This window comes from Mixophyes fleayi, chromosome 9, assembly GCF_038048845.1.
Source record: "Mixophyes fleayi isolate aMixFle1 chromosome 9, aMixFle1.hap1, whole genome shotgun sequence".
Classification (NCBI taxonomy): domain Eukaryota; kingdom Metazoa; phylum Chordata; class Amphibia; order Anura; family Limnodynastidae; genus Mixophyes; species Mixophyes fleayi.
Genome location: NC_134410.1, coordinates 3271235 through 3287677, shown reverse-complemented (window position 1 = coordinate 3287677; position 16443 = coordinate 3271235). Strand labels below are relative to the sequence as shown.

Here is a 16443-nt window from a genome sequence, read left to right as displayed (position 1 = left end):
AATGATCAAATATTACATGGACAAGTAGACAAAACAAAAACTTTGAAACATAATGTAGAGAAACAAAGTGATAGAAAATGTTAAAAAAAGCTGACAAAATATAACATCTGCTATAAAACAAGTCAGGTTCTCTAAATAGTCCCGACCAGCTGTTAGAACTAAATTATCAGGTAACGCAGTGTTTTTGTGTGTGTGTGTGGGGGTGGTTTGTGACTTATAAAATATTGTTTTGTGTCACTGTTTTTAGATGTAATTTAACTATTTTAACATTATAAGTATTAATCACTTTGGCAACAAATACTTTTATCACTACATAGAAATCAACAAGTTCAGAGTCAAACATTAACTCTGCTCTGTGTCCTTAAAATGTTTCTATTACAGGTCAACAAGAAATTACTGAAATATAAAAGGTATTATTATTATTATTATTATTATTATTATTATTATTATTACTACTATCATTATCATTATTATTAGTACAATTTATTCATATGGTACCAGGAGATTCCACGCCGCTGTACAGTATAGAAATAATACATGAAAAATAGAGGCAAAAAAAACAGAATATTCAAGAAGAAAAATGCAATAATACCTAGAAATTCAGAATAATACGTCATAGGCATGTAAAGTGCCGTACGGAACATGAGGACAAGACGACAGGAGGAACAGAGCGACACTACACTGGTAATCCTCAGATTAGTATCAGCCAGTATCGCTGGGGGCCCGAGCATGACATATTCTACATTAACTGGGCGAAAGACAATTTTCTATCACTGTGTAAAGAAAGTGAAAGAAAACCTTCATTATAGATGGGTCTTGATAAACAGATCCCTAAATATGTTTCTAATTGTAGTAAATAGTATGCCTGAAATCACAGACTAATTTATGTTTAATTAAATAAGTCCTACATGTTGTTTGTTCTATACTTTAGAGGAAGCAGACATTGCTTAAGTGGTTGGTGTCTCTCTATCTTGTATCATTTTGGGGAAGTCAGATGTCAGAATTTGGTTGATTGACTTGCAGTCTTCTAGGTAACAGAAATGCATCATTTTAAACATTGTATTTTAACTGTGGGTATGGATGTAGTTGTTTTGAAGAAGGAGGAGGACTAAATACAGGGCTGCCGTTAAAATCAGATGAATACTGTATACCATCATGTTTTATATGTGATAATGTCAATGTTGGTTTAGTGGTACACATGTGTGTTACGGGCCAGCCTCAACATATGTGCAATGACATGAAAGGTAAATGGGAGCAAGGAGGTGCTCATTGAAAGAGCAAGTTAGAGTCATGTAAGTGTTTGTGTATATGTAAACACTCTCTCACTCCCTTAAAAGACCATTTACAGAATTATTCATACAAAACACCAAAAGCACATGACTAACAAGTCTCTAACTATGTAACGGTGAATGGTGAGGAAAAGATAAGAGATGGGAGAGAGCATATGAGCAAAAAGAACATTTCTATGATTGTCCAGAATAGGGTGTATTCTGTCTCCTTTTATAAATGGACTTATCTAACAATGGAGAGTTCGGTGCCCTGTATAGTCCTTATATAGCTGCCCCCTGTGTGAGTTTTATGTAATAAAATGGGATTTAATTTTAGTTAATGCACATTTCAAACACAGAAGTTGTTCCACTAACATTTCTCCGGCAAAACAGGAGACAAATCAGTTTTAAATTGTACCCCTATTACAATATTGAGAAACTTCTCTAACAAAACTCCAACTAAAGGAACGGAAGAAGAAACAAAAATATAATAATGTGTTGTGCTATTTGGCTATTTTCTTTCTTTTTATTTCACGTAAATTTCTCATTTAAACATAAAAATGGCAGAAGTAGCAGAATCTGTAAGTGGTGAGATGTTTATTGAGTTACCCAAAACGACCAACAATATCAACTCCATTACATCAGGCTCAATCATTTCTAGCTTCACCCCCATTTTGCCCCAATTCTAAAGTTCTGCGAACTATGAAGGTGCTATCAAAATACCTGCTAATAAAATAAATATGAATAATGTTGGTCTTATGGCTAAGTTGACAGGGTACATTGGTGGCACCGTTAGGCAGAAGAACTTTGTTATCACCCAAAAATCTGCCTTGTTAGCCTATCAGTAAAGTCACTGAACATGATGGCGCTAAAGTTTACATACAACCGAGCAATCTAGGAGGACATCTATAAACAGGGGAGAATTTCTGTTTGCAGAAAAAATTGGACCAGAAGGTAACATCTCTAAATTTCCTTGTGAAATTCTCAAAAATTTGAGAAGAAGTTGTGTGTTTCGGAATTAAATCTTTCTGGTAAAATATGGTAAGTGATACACTAAATGTAAGGTCTTATAGTGACGGTTGTTGGAGTCGCTCCTTTAAAAACCATTTGGGAAAACTTAATAATCTGGCGCGTTGTAATTCTAAATTTGCGTTTGTTCTCTTTTCTGTTTCCTTTGTTTTATTTATGCTGCTATTTATTTTTAATATGTGCTCAAATAATATTGTATATCAAGCAAAACAGTCCTATAAACTAATATGACAATAGACACTTACTTGCTATTTGACGATTGTTTTGTCAACAATGTAACTAGACAGGTACAGCAAGATTAAGGGCTAGATTTACTAAGCTGCAGGTTTGAAAAAGTGAGGATGTTGCCTATAGCAACCAATCAGATTCTAGCTTTCCTTTATTTAGTACCTTCTACAAAATGACAGCTAGAATCTGATTGGTTGCTATAAGCAACATCCCCACTTTTTCAAACACGCAGCTTAGTAAATCTAGCCCTAAGTGACATTAGCACAACACAAAGGAAACATTTTATTAAATTGGGTAAATGTTGAGCATTTTATTAGCTCTTACTGCTCTTTTATGTTGAAGATTACTAAAAGTACATCTAGCGCATTAAGGTAAATACCTCTGTGTTTTTCCACTTATATTTGCCACTAGAAATAAAATTTACTTTTTGTTTAATTGAATTTCAGTTCTGAATGGCTGATATCACAAAATTAATTAAATAGGAAATTATAAATTATTCTGCGAAGAATGAAAACCATTGGATAACCCAAAACAACCACATAAAAGTAGACACTTAATAACCATCTATCTTCATGTCTCTGCCTAATGCAAAATAAGAAACGCTGTATAAATAGTTGTGTTTTCTATATTATTACCTTTCATCTGCCGGGCGCATTGTGTTTCCTCCTTCTCTCCTGATTATATTCTCTGAAAGTCCTGTTTGAAGTAAGATACTTTATTTTAATATGTGCAACAAAGCTTTCAATAGCCGGGTTCAAAAAAACAGTTGTAAATGAAAAAAAGCTGTTGCAAGGCTTGGGGCCGTCTGCCAAATTCTTTTTAAATGGTTTATTGTGCCTAAGCAATTCAGAGATTAAAAACATCTCTTGAATTACAATGACACATCAAAAATAAAATTAATGTGGGGTTTTCATTACAAGAATTGAGTCTCTGAGTGTTATTCTTTCCATTAGATATGGGGAAAAAACATTCTCCAGTACATTGTTTTTGCTGTCAGAGCAAAGCTTTTAGACAAATACACAACATCTCCCCGAACATATCGCTGACTCAGTCGTGTCCTGGACAACTTGTTTTGATCATCCGCTTCTTCGATGGAGGCGATGGTATTCGCACCTGCGTGGTTTGGGGTACGCTGCTGAATACTCCTTTTGTTGGAGTGTTTTATAGGAGTACAATGTACTAACATAATAGACATTATCCACTTTAATTATTAGACTATTTCTTTCAAAGTGTATTTGTCTTATTATGATGGTATTAGTACTTAGAATTAGTTTGATTAAATTGGAACTAAACCTTATAAGTTAGAACAAAACTTATATTAAAGATATATCTGTTCTTACATGTAAAATTGAAAAATGGATATTTTTATATACATCAGTTAAAGGGGAGAATCGTTGATGGATTTTTGTATAGTAGGTTAAAATTCAATAAAAATCACCATAATTCCCTATAGTAGAATCATGAATTCTAATCTTGTAAATTTTGATTTCATTCCTAAATCAAACAAATTGTGGCGATTTAGATTGATGTGGAGTGCTTTGAAAAAGGAGATACTCTCCAATTATAGGTGCCCATTCATTAAAAATGCCAATTCACTTTAATGGGGTTGTGCCCTACATTCAGAAGCCCCATTGAAATGAATAGGCCATTGAAATAAATGGAGCTCTACAGCATTTTCAATTGTTTATTTGTGTGTGCCTGGAAGTCTCTGGGAGTCGGGATACACTGTTTTTCTTTGCAGCCCACCACCCAATAAAGGCATCAGTGTTGGGCGAGGAATTTGAGAGGGGGGGCACCAGGTTTCACATTCATTTCAATGGCACATTCATTTCAATGGGATTTTCAGAATATATTATAAACCAAATTAAAATGAATTGGCCATTGAAATTAATGGGTACAGCTCCATATATGCATAAAAGTTCATTTTCGTTTTTTACTTCACTCATCTCAGTGGTTTTAAGACAAAATTAAATGAAGCTAGCCAGATAAGTTTTGGTGATTTCCAAGGTGATTTACTAAATGACTGTTTACTAGATTTCCCCTGTTCTATACTTCACAATGGAGAAATAGATGGTTTCTATGGTTTTGCGATGTTTGGAGGTCCTATTTGTAGCTCTGAAAAAGTTCAAAGTTCCATAGCGATTTCCCTTCAATAGATATGCCATAAAATCACTTCTATCTTTGTTAGATCCCCCTCCTAGTCCATTCTGTTTTATGGAAGTGGTACTGTGCCAGATGTACTGAGATCTTTACATAATTTTAACTGTGGGAATATGCAACTAAATTTTTTCATCAGCTAGAACAACTAATTGTACAATAAATGAAAACTGCCAATTATTTCAATATATTCATTAAGTTTATTTTACTATTTATATATATATATATATATATATATATATATATATATATATATATATATATATATATATATCACATTCATGCTGTATACAGACAGTTTGTTTACCCAATGAAGCTTACAGGACTCATTTACACAGACGTGTTGATGTGTATTTTGCATGTACTCTTGTATTTGTACAAATGCACAACACACAAAACACTTCAATGTAGATGTGTGACTCCCCACATTTTTGTGGTTTTAGTACGAGGGATACAGGTTGTTCAATTTTGGGCTCTCCAGCAAGTATCCCTAACCCAATGAGCTGCATCCTCTCTCTAAACCAGCCTACAATGGATGCTGGACTTCCTGTGCTTCTGTTGTGCAGTTTGAGGCCGAAGGATTGAAAGCTCATTGTGAATCCTGCAGTAGTATCATTGGAAGCTTAGACAATCAATTTCCTTTTCTTTAAAAACTTACATTCTATTAGCTTTCAAATCTACAACATATCAAACAATATACAACTAAATTACAAGTAACGTAGATGACACACATATTTACCTCTCCACCCCTGATCTCTCTCCATCAATATTGGCCAACATCTCAAACCTGTGCTACATGTCTAACACATGTTCTTTCCTCCAAGCTCCGTATCCCCCTCTACATACATTCCCACCGTGACTATTGCAACCTCATTCAGTTTAGCCTATAATGACAAGACTATTTCCGGTGGCTGTTTGAGCTTTGGGTGCAGAGAGGTATTTGCCCACTGGGCCGACCCATAGTGGGCTACCTTGAGATGGGTCACTCAGCTGCCTGCATCCCTTTTCCTTTAAAATGTTCCTGAAAAGCTGCTGAGCCAAGCTCCCCCCCCCATCCAGCCACCGACTAGTCCCACTGCAGTCAATCATGAAATGTGAGTTTAAACTACACTCCCTGTCCTTTCTTATCTGCTGCTCCTTCTCTGTCAATCACTCATTGGCTTCTAACAGGCTTCAGAGTAAAATTCAAAGTGCTGATCCTTTCTCCAAGATTATCTATAGCTCTATCCATAAATTCTCTCCCAGACCTAGGCTCCTCCCGTTCTCTTCCAGTGACTTCCTAATAATTTCCCCCCTCGTAGCATAATCCAGAGTCACATTTAGAATCTGACGTATGAAATGCATATAACGCTTGGCTCTATTGCAGTCACTTCACATGCTAAGGCATCTATCAAAGACACACGAAGTCTGGCCAAACCGCTTAGTCCTGAGGAGAATGGTAGTGAGGTACAAGCTGAAGTCAAAGGACTGGAGAAGGTAGAATAACGGGGGATGAAGCCAAGGTGGAAGGATTGGAGAAGGTAGAATCTGTATGTACAGTCCAACAAAACAAGTCTTCATCAAGCACAAGCAGTGAAATCCAAAACAAAACTTTGCTCCTGCAAAGATTTGGTAGAACTGAGGACTATATATGAGCTACAAACAGATGAGATGAATTGTTCTGATTGACTTGACCTTTTCCCTGAAGGGCTGATTGCAGAGTAAGAAAAGCTGTGCAGTAGTCCAGGTGAGGTAGATAGCCAGATTGCTGTTCTTAGCAGAGTGCTGATTACAGGAGTTGAGAAACGGTGTTTGTAGCGGTCATTGTAAATAGTTTTCTGACAGCTGTTATCCGGAGCTAGTGCAGTGAATCCTCACAGTAATTGATTTCTGACAACTGTCATCTGGAGCTAGTGTTGTGAATCCTCACAGTAGTTGTTTTATGAAAGCTGTCATCTGGAGCTAGTGTTGTAAATCCTCACAGTAATTGTTTTCTGACCGCTGTCATCCAGAGCTAGTGTTGTGAATCCTCACAGTAATTGCTTTCGGACAGCTGTCATCTAGTGCTAGCATTGTGAATCCTCACAGTAATTGTTTTCTGACAGTTGTTATCTGGAGCTAGTGTTGTGAATCCCCACATTCACCATACACCCGCTTGTGTCTTCTATTTAATACAATTTACTTGGTACACTATATACTCATGTGATGTTTGATGACGTTGATTTTGTGGTATGGAAAACACAATCGATTCTGTGTAACAAACCTAATTGTGTTACCGACAAAATTGATTTTGCGGCTCAAAACCAAGTTATAGCACATTCATTTATTTCTGTGAGCAACGCAAAAAGCTGGATGTTGTGCATCTGGAATAAACTTTATGTTATAAAATCAACAGAAAGATTTATTCTGTAGCCCAATAACCAATTAATTGCAGGTCTATTTTAATTATGTAAACAAAATAGTTAACAAACAGCTCCGTGTAATAATCCTCCATGTACTTTCCAATGGAAAGTTGTTAAACTTCAGACCTCCCCAAGTACTTTGTAAAACAGAACACAGTTAAACATTAATGCTTCAGAGAATTAGATATATTTTTTAACTTTCATAAGTGCCGCATTTCAACCTTAAGGCAGCAGAAAAAAATTATTGCGTTATAATCATAAGAAAAACTTTTATTAAAGTGCACAATTCAGCTGACTAGCAACCTATGACATTACTAAGACATAAGGGCACATTCACCTGAATATTGGCTAGCGGACAATATGGCTGCCTCCCATGTATAGGTGATACAGACTGTGAGCTACTGTATATACTAGTTTAGCTCAGATTAAGGTCAAACGCTTGTTTTCAAACTGCTTTGGCGCCTGGCAGACAAGCATCACTGCCGGCTGATTAGTGCGAGAGGAGAGATATTCAGCCAGCGAAGAGTTATTCTGCCGCAGTGATGGATACAATCACGGAGGAGATCAGGAATCTTTTTTTTAAAATAACATATTCCTTTTATGACATTTCAATAACGTATTTTGAAAGCATAAGTAGCTGACAGTACGAATTAGAAATCTTTATTGAATAGTAAATTTTCTTTTATGCTGACTGACTGGGATCATTAGATATACTCCTGCAAACTTGCTCTGCTATAAAGATTCTTTTTTCTATTCTCATCTGCCATCTCCTCTTATAAAATATGGATCACTTTTCAAAGAGGAGTATTAAAACACGCAGGGAATCACTGGCAATTGCATCCAGTTAGTCATTACACTACATATACAAACAAATTAATTGCCTGTATGCACAAATCCGAACAAATAAGCTAGTGGGACGATGCACTGAAATCCCGGGTTTTTTATGATTTAAATCAAAACAGGCAATAACAGGAATGCTCTGGGGAAATCACGGAGGGATAGGACTGGGGATTTCGCACAGACAGAAGGACATGCATATGAAATGCCGTTTATTCATTTTGTTACACAAAAAAATATTTTCTTTAATTTTCTCTGGCTTACAATAATATATCTCTGTGTGTCCTGTCTCTGGTGAAAAATGTTATCCGTCTATTTTGCCTAGAACGGAGCAGCGTTTGCTGGCGCACTATTGCTGCAGTGCTGTACAGAGAACTCACTCACATCAGTCCCTGCCCCATTGGAGCTTACAGTCTAAACTCCCTAACACACACACAGACAGACAGTCAGAGAGAAACTAGGGTCAATTTGATAGCAGCCAATTAACCTACCAGTATGTTTTTGGAGTGTAGGAGGAAACCAGAGCACCCGGAGGAAATCTGCGCAAATACAGGGAGCACATACAAACTCCACACAGATAAGGCCGTGGTCGGGAATCAAATTCACGATCCCAGTGGGCAGAAGTGCTAACCACTGAGCCACCGTGCTGTCCTGCATGCACCCTGTGGAGGAGAGAGGAATTTTTCTATGAAATGCCGGAATCAATTTAGGGGATTGTTCAAGTCCTTTAATAAATACGCTGATGGTTAAGGTTGTGTGTAAATTATGTATGTATGCTATACTGAACTGAGCATTTATAGAAATATAAAGTGGATATAAATGTGGAATATTTTTCCTTTAACCTTGAGGTGTCATGAAAATATAAAGTGTATTGTAGTTGTCCGTAATCATATTGCACAGATGACACATAGGTGTAGAATGCAAAATGGAGGAGTTGCCTATAGCAACCAATCAGATTCTAGTTATCATTTACCTAGTACATTCTAGGAAATGATAGCTAGAATCTGATTGGTTGCTATAGGCAACATCTCCACTTTTCCTTTTTAGAAGTTTTAGTAAATCTACCCCAGAGTTATTTTATGAGAAAGACTCAATCCATTACTGAGCATGTTTCATGTGCTCTGTCCGCTGACCCATTCCACGGTCACACGACAGCGCATATTCTCCACATTATCACCCTACAGACAGCACCTTTCTTATTAACCAATGTGCTTCAGCTGTAGTATACAAGCTGCTTGAACTGTCTGCAAACTATAGGCTTTATTCTCAAAATACCTTATAACTGCACAATATCAGTTGCAGTTATTTTATTTGGGTGACCGACATGTCACGTTTGCAGCTACTTATTTTCTTATCTGCTTTGCTTTTATTATATATCGTCAAATTTCATGTCCCAACTTCCCTACAACAAAAAAAACCAAGACCTGTTTCTGCGCTGCCATTAAGTATGCATTGGTTTAGGTGAAAGGATGGCTCCTTCTTTTTTTTTTTGTGCTTGAATAACTTGAAATTGTTTGACACTGGGTGTGACTCAGGGAAGGATATGATTCATGCAGATAGAACAGATTCGAAGTATCTGTATTGGTGCTTATTAATTACTCTAGCAGACGTGTTTTGTTCCTTATGCTTCTCCAGAGAATTAAATGCCACAGAGCATATGCTAAATTTTGGCAATCTTATGTTTGCAGAACTTTAAAAAATATTTTGAGCAGTTGTGCATGAAATTATTTAATATCTCTCATGAGAGGAAATACTAACAATGTTTAAACCATGTACCATTGCTTTCTATGAATGCTGTTTTTTATTTCTATCCCGTGAGAACCTCCCCATAACGAGTGCGCAATTTCCACTGCTACAGCCTGGAAAATGAGAGGACAATACGGAGACACGTGCGGTCAGATATAAATAGCAGAAAAAGGACAATTGAAAATGTGAAATTAACAGGGTCGTAAATCTCCATGAAAATGTTCTGAACTTATTGTCTCTGAAGGTTGTACATAACCGTGTAACTTAGTGAGGCTGTAATAATGTTCTCCTAGTGCTGGGAACTTGCACTAATTACAGAGAAGTCAGAAAAGTGTTTACTGTGTGCAATTCTATACTTATAGTATAATACACAAAGAGTATTAATATGGAAACTCATATAGAAATGGTGCTTGGTCATTACTTATAATCCTTGTTTAATGATATCACCGGCTCTAAAAGTCATTTAATGAAATGCAAACTATATGTCTCCCACAGCGCTTCTGCCATTGGCTCCTAGATTTTTGTGAATGCATCTGTTTTTACAGAGAAGATCATCATCATCATATTATTATTTATATAGCGCCACTAATTCCGCAGCACTGTACTTATTCACATCACTCCCTGCCCCATTGGAGCTTACAGTCTAAATTCTCTAGCACACCCAGACAGACACACAGACTAGGGTCAATTTTATAGCAGCCAATTAACCTACTAGTATGTTTTTGGAGTGTGGGAGGAAACCGGAGCACCTGGAGGAAACCCACGCAAACACAGGGAGAACATACAAACTCCACACAGGCATGGTCGGGAATTGAACTAATGACCCCACTGCTGTAAGGCAGAAGTGCTAACCACTGAGCCACCGCGCTGCCATTGCTTACCTTGGCTGGTAAATCAAGGATTTTCCAGCCATGATAAGAGACGTCTGTATGGGGGTGCAAAATTTCTGAGGGCGGACTGGGGTGACACGATTCGGCGCGAATGATGTCATCGAGGCCACTGTCCCGCCTATGTCACTATAAAGTGGGCAGAATGGGGGAAAATTACCTGATCTCCGAGGAGACCTGCCCAAAATTTGGGAGTCTCCTGTTTGCCCAAATACAAAAAAAAACAAGATTTTGCTTTGCAGGATAAAATGATTTAAATGTGATCTAAGAGGTGTTCCCTGTTTATCGGAGGCACTACAGTATTATTCTACCCGAAGGTGAAATTTATGGGCATTCAGGCGATTGTCTCATACTTTCCATTCTGTAAAAAAAAAATTGCCAAATAAGGGATCAAAAACCCTTTGCTCCAATTTAGGAAAAAAGATTTTAGATTGAAGGGTCCAATAGAAACACAGAAAGAGCACACAGTTATTAAATTATTTATTGCAAAAGTAGAAACAGTGTTGCTATCAGTGAGCGCACCCATAGTTACTAACACTGAAATATTTTGTATTGTTTTAACGCTGCTAGAAGTACATCTACTTGAATGCCTGATCAAATCCTTGTTTCTTTTTAGTATGAAATATAAAGCGGGAATTATATACATATTGTGCTTTTCTGGTCCTTAACGCAATGATTATGTGATGTGACTCAAGGATAAATAATACCAGTTTTGCTCATCCACATTTTGTAAATTAAACTACAATGACGTTAGAGAAGGAAGTGAAACAATGTAGCACTGAATCATCACATAACTATGAGAGGTTTCATGTATTCCTATGTAAACATTATTATTCTGATGAAGGTATGGGGAACAGATTTACAGAGTTCATTTGATCTCCTGGAAAACTTTCCTGTGATTATATTACATAGATCCTGATGTTTTAGCATGTCCTGCAGATGATTTGTTGTTTCAGAGTATCCAGTGAACATCAGGCGGTGTCGGGGCAATTTGTCTTCTCTGTCCTAAAGATTTCAGTTATACTTTTTAGTTTACATGTGAAACACGAGTTTTCGATTGAACGTTGCGAGGGTTTTATTAAGTCCATAACCTCTACAATGTTATATCTCTTTATCCAATGTTTGATTTGCAGGGGAAAGGTTTGTAGCGTCCTGGGGGGTGGGACGAGAGGATCTGTGCGTTGTACTATTCTGATATCAGAACTACGGATGTGTCACTACAGATGTGCCAAATAAGGGATCAAAAGCCCTTTGCTCCAATTTAGGAAAAAAGATTTTAGATTGGGTCCAATAGGAGCACACATAAAGAGCACACATTTCAGTCGGAGAAGTCCCATCATCAGGATGCACAGGGAAAATTTGCAAAACAATGCAAACATTTGGTTTAATTTCTAACTTTGTACTACAACAATTTGTCCATTGTTAATGTATACTAAATTAGACCATTAAGAGGCCAACAGAACAACAGAGTGTTATTTATTTATTAAAAAGTACAAGGTGACAAATAACTTTAAAAAAACTCCTACTCCACCATCCAGTGACAGCTGCACCTTGAATGTAAGTTGCAATACTGGGCTGTCCTCAGCCGCTCCATCGCTGCCTCCCTTGCTGCTACGGCTCCATCAGCTCTAGGTTAGTAAAGAGCGGTAGAGACAAAGCTCAGCCCAGTAAAAACTCACAGATTAAATCACCCTCTGGTCACTGCTGGGCAGAGCTGTGTCTCTTTAGCGCCACCTGTCTCCTGAACACATTATTGCTTGCTACTGTTCTAGACACCTGGGATGAGTAACATGCAGGAGGGGAGAATGGCAGGGGGGGGGGGGGGGGAGACAGAGAGTGACCCAGTTCTGAAATTAGCATGATGGACACGCTCGCATCGGGATGCTCTCATTGCTAAGTGGGGTGGTGGGAAAGGTTATAGTTCTTTTTAATAAAAGTAATTCACCATTCTGTACTTATAAAAAGAAAACTACTGGATCTTTGGGAACAGGTCCCCTTTAGACACTGTATCAAAGTTTGTTTGGGCCTCTTGCAGTCTGTTTGTTTGGGCTTTTTTCTGAATGAGGAGTTATTTACATTGTGACCATCTGTAATGTACAATGTGGCTATCTAGGATGTACAATCCTCACTGCACACAGATTTCCTAGATTGGTGACAGACCGAAAATAGAGATTGCTCTGTGTATATCCGGTTAAATTCACCTTTAATAGGTGATTGTCCAGAACAGCCGGTATTGATTGAGTTGTTTAAAATGTCGCACAAGGGTTTTGGCCCATGTTCATTTCAAAGCACCACATAGTTGTTGTAAATTATCTGGTTGTGGATCTCAAGCTGGTTCTATTTCATCCTACATATGCTTGATTGGATTGATATCCAGTGACTGGTGAGGGTACTGCATTCAGCTGAAGTCATTGGCATGTGTCAGGAACCATTCCTGAGCTTGTCTAGCTGTACGGTTGCAGAAAAAGTCAATTCTTGGAAGGGTATGTTCCTGCCATGATAAATGAAGTCCCAGGTCCACAGTGATGTTCACATTTTAGGCATTCAAGCATTGCTCTAATCATATCAAAGAACCTAAGTGTGCCAAGGAACACCAGAGCATCCCTGCCATCACCAGTCTTATTATTGACACTCGGCTGGCTGGATTCCTGAACTTGTATCTTTTTCCTGCTGTCAACATAAATATATCTTACTGTGTTTGTCCTCCATAGCTCTCTCTGCACTGCACCTTTTATGATTTTCATTGATAGGATGGAAGTTGGTTGCTCGTCATTCACTAACTGTAACAAAGTTCATGATCATCAAACATATTCAGTAACTTCAGATTTATTTTTGCTGTTGTGGGCATTCTCATGGCGGGGCCATCTACATCACATGACCCACGCAACATAACCTATTGCCAACCACATCACACAAAACAATTGCACGAGTTGCTCAATTTACAGTTGTCTTCCGGGAATCAATCCTAGTTTTGTGCAGATAGATGTCTGGCTACCGGGTTTGGATGCACCTGAACATCAATGATTTTCAAATATTCTCTGGCATAAAAATATTGTTCTTCGTGTATCAAGGGAATCAATGTTTATCATGGTAACATACCCAACACCAATATACCATCACAGCAACATCATTAGCAACCAGCAAGATAGATTCATTGATCCTTCTTCTTTTTTCGTCAGTGTGAAACAGCAGGACCAGTATCCAGCAAGTAAATGTTTTTTCAAGTGTCCTTAGCCAATTGGCATCTGCAAGTTGTAGTTTTTCACTGATAGGAGTGTCGGCAACAGCACTCCATACATGACAAAGTGCAAGAAATTGTGCTATCTGACTGGCCTCTCTTGGCACCACTGTTGCATTCAGCTTGTTGACTGACTGTATCACAGATGTAACAATACAAACATCAGCCTTTGTCAACTCCCTTCCACCAACTGACCAGTTCTAACTGCAAGAGAGCCGTTGGCCAGATGTTCTTTGGATGATCGTCAATTCTTGATACACCCATAATACTGTTTCTGAAAAACTATCGTGCCAACGACATCCAGTATCATCCACATTTAGTGCTTGTCTACTTGTTTTAAATAGCATTTTCTGCACATATAATGTAGCAATACGAGTGCAATAACAGCAACGTTTCCATATAATGTCTTTGACATTGAAGGTTGCAAACGTCTCCTAATTTGTGAATTCCATTGAAACAAATAAAAGGTGACAACTATTACAAACATTTCAGAGGCTCCGAGAACCAGGCATCTGGCATTGATGCAGTATAACTGTTCAATCCAAATGGTTTTCCTTTATTTGTGTATCTTAAAAAGATGTGTTGATTTGCTGAATGTTTCTCTGGGCATCTGTGCCAACAGGAAGTTCACAGAAGTCAAGGCCATAAAATATTGAAAAGAAAATAAGAAAGTTTGAACGGGTGCCAGCCATTGTATTATTTCTCTGCTTAAGACAACACGTTGGCAGCTAGAGAGAGACTTTTTCAGCAGAAGTTGATGGTTTGGTAATCAGTGGAACAAAGCGCTGGATTCTCCGTAGGAAATACACAACACGTTTCCTGTGCTGTTTTTTATTGGGAATGGTTGCGTTTTTTTTACATTTGGCACTGACGGGAATTTATGTAAATAAATGTCACTTTCACTACATGAGGAAAACTTGGGTGAAAAAGTGGCACATTGGGGCATAGAGAATGACAGCAGCAAACAGCCACACATGGCCCATCTTGCATGACTGTTTTTATTCCTAAAAACCACACACCCTATTAGAACCATAGAAATTTTTTCCAGATTTTTGATAGCGCTATGTATATCCCAAGAATGTTTAAATCCCCACACCCTCTATCATAAATCCTGGTACATGAAATAGAGGAGGTATTAATAAACAAACAAACAAACTAGTGATGCAGAAATTTGCATAGGCTGGGGCGATGGAATAAGGACCTTCTGTCTGAGCAACAGTCAGGACTTGCAATAATTCAGGAATGGTCAAAATCCAGGTGGTAGGTCAGGGCAGGCAGCATCCAGGAAGTCCTGGAAGTCTAGGCGAAAGGTCAGAGCAGGCGGCGACCCAGAAAATAGCGAGAGGACAAGCAACAGTAAGAACCTTAACTGATACCAGACCATAATAAATGGCCACAGACCCAAACGGTACAAGGTAATTACACCTATTATGTGTAGCGTAGAATGGGACTGTTGTCATTATAAAGCTCAGACATCCAATCAGTACACTCCTACAGACACAAGCTGTATTAAAAAGTTTGTATGGTATGGAGCAAAGAGACATATTAGTGAATCTATAAAGAAAGAATAGGAGTTATTTACATTGTGATCATCTGTGCGGTAAAGTATCTGTAATAAATTCACTATTGGGCACTATATTACAGGTATTTATCTCTAATAAATTATGCAATAATGTGTTGCATAATTTACTCCTCAAGCCCTTCTATGTGCTTTACAGATCTTGCTGTTAGTCATTTATTGAATTTGCATAGCAGATAGCAACTGTTTAACCAGTTCTGCAAATTATTGAGAAACCAACAGAAGGCTTTTTTTGTCAAAAGTTCACTGTCCGTTTTAGATGTTTTTTTCTGATTTTAATGGTGTTTGATGCATATAGGTCAGTGAATGACCTGCGTACAATGAGCTGCCCTTGACACTGAAATGCAGGCTTAAATGTTTTGATCAAAATATGAACCAATACCTCTTGTTTTCATTTTGCTAGATGTGCACAAATGTGCAGGGGTAAGGACTAACAACTGTCTCTTTTATTTGGATGTTTCTATAAAGAAATTAGAAATAAAATGTCCCAAGAATTCTACAGAAAATGTATAGTGTTATTAATACCACCGTATGTATCCTCTTAGTTTAAATACACATAAATTTACATTGCAAAGTAATGTGTTGTGCTTTCATACTCTAAGTTGAGACGCACAATTACTTCCCCATCTCTCTCTCTCTCTCTACACATATCCCCTGGTTTCCCAGCAGGTCTAAACACAGATGGCTGCCTTATTGCGACAGAAGCAAAAACTCTACATTAATGTTTAAAGGGATTAAAAAATCCTCTTGGTAGCGGCAGCATATGTTACCAGTTAATTGTCAGATCTGGAAGCTTTCCTGCTGTTTAAAACATGGAGCACTCTTACATACGTTCCACAGAGCTGTAAGAAAATGTCACATTTGTTGGTATAAATTCTGAATTTACCAACAAAACTCCCTGTAAAAAGTACATATTATTTCAAGAGCTTGGCTATAAGTACACAGACTCTATTCATGAACGCTGCTCGAGTTCTGCAGTACAGGTTGGAGTGCAGAATTTATATAGTGAGATCTCACTTATTCATACTTACCTACTTTCTTCAGCTCTCTTCCGGGAGCCAGCCAGTGGAGGGGGGCGTGAGGGGGCGGGGCG

The 16443-nt window shown here is 37.9% G+C and overlaps 1 long non-coding RNA gene across 2 annotated transcripts in view; it reads right to left on the bottom strand.

Moving 5' to 3' along the window:
* Positions 1-3260, bottom strand: part of LOC142101395 (uncharacterized) — a 30179-nt gene extending 26919 nt beyond the window's left edge. For both annotated transcript variants that reach the window (XR_012679002.1, XR_012679003.1), the window contains exon 1: positions 3161-3260. This is a non-coding gene — a long non-coding RNA (uncharacterized LOC142101395). The remainder of the gene's footprint in view (positions 1-3160) is intronic.
* Between the last annotated feature and the right edge of the window lie 13183 nt (positions 3261-16443).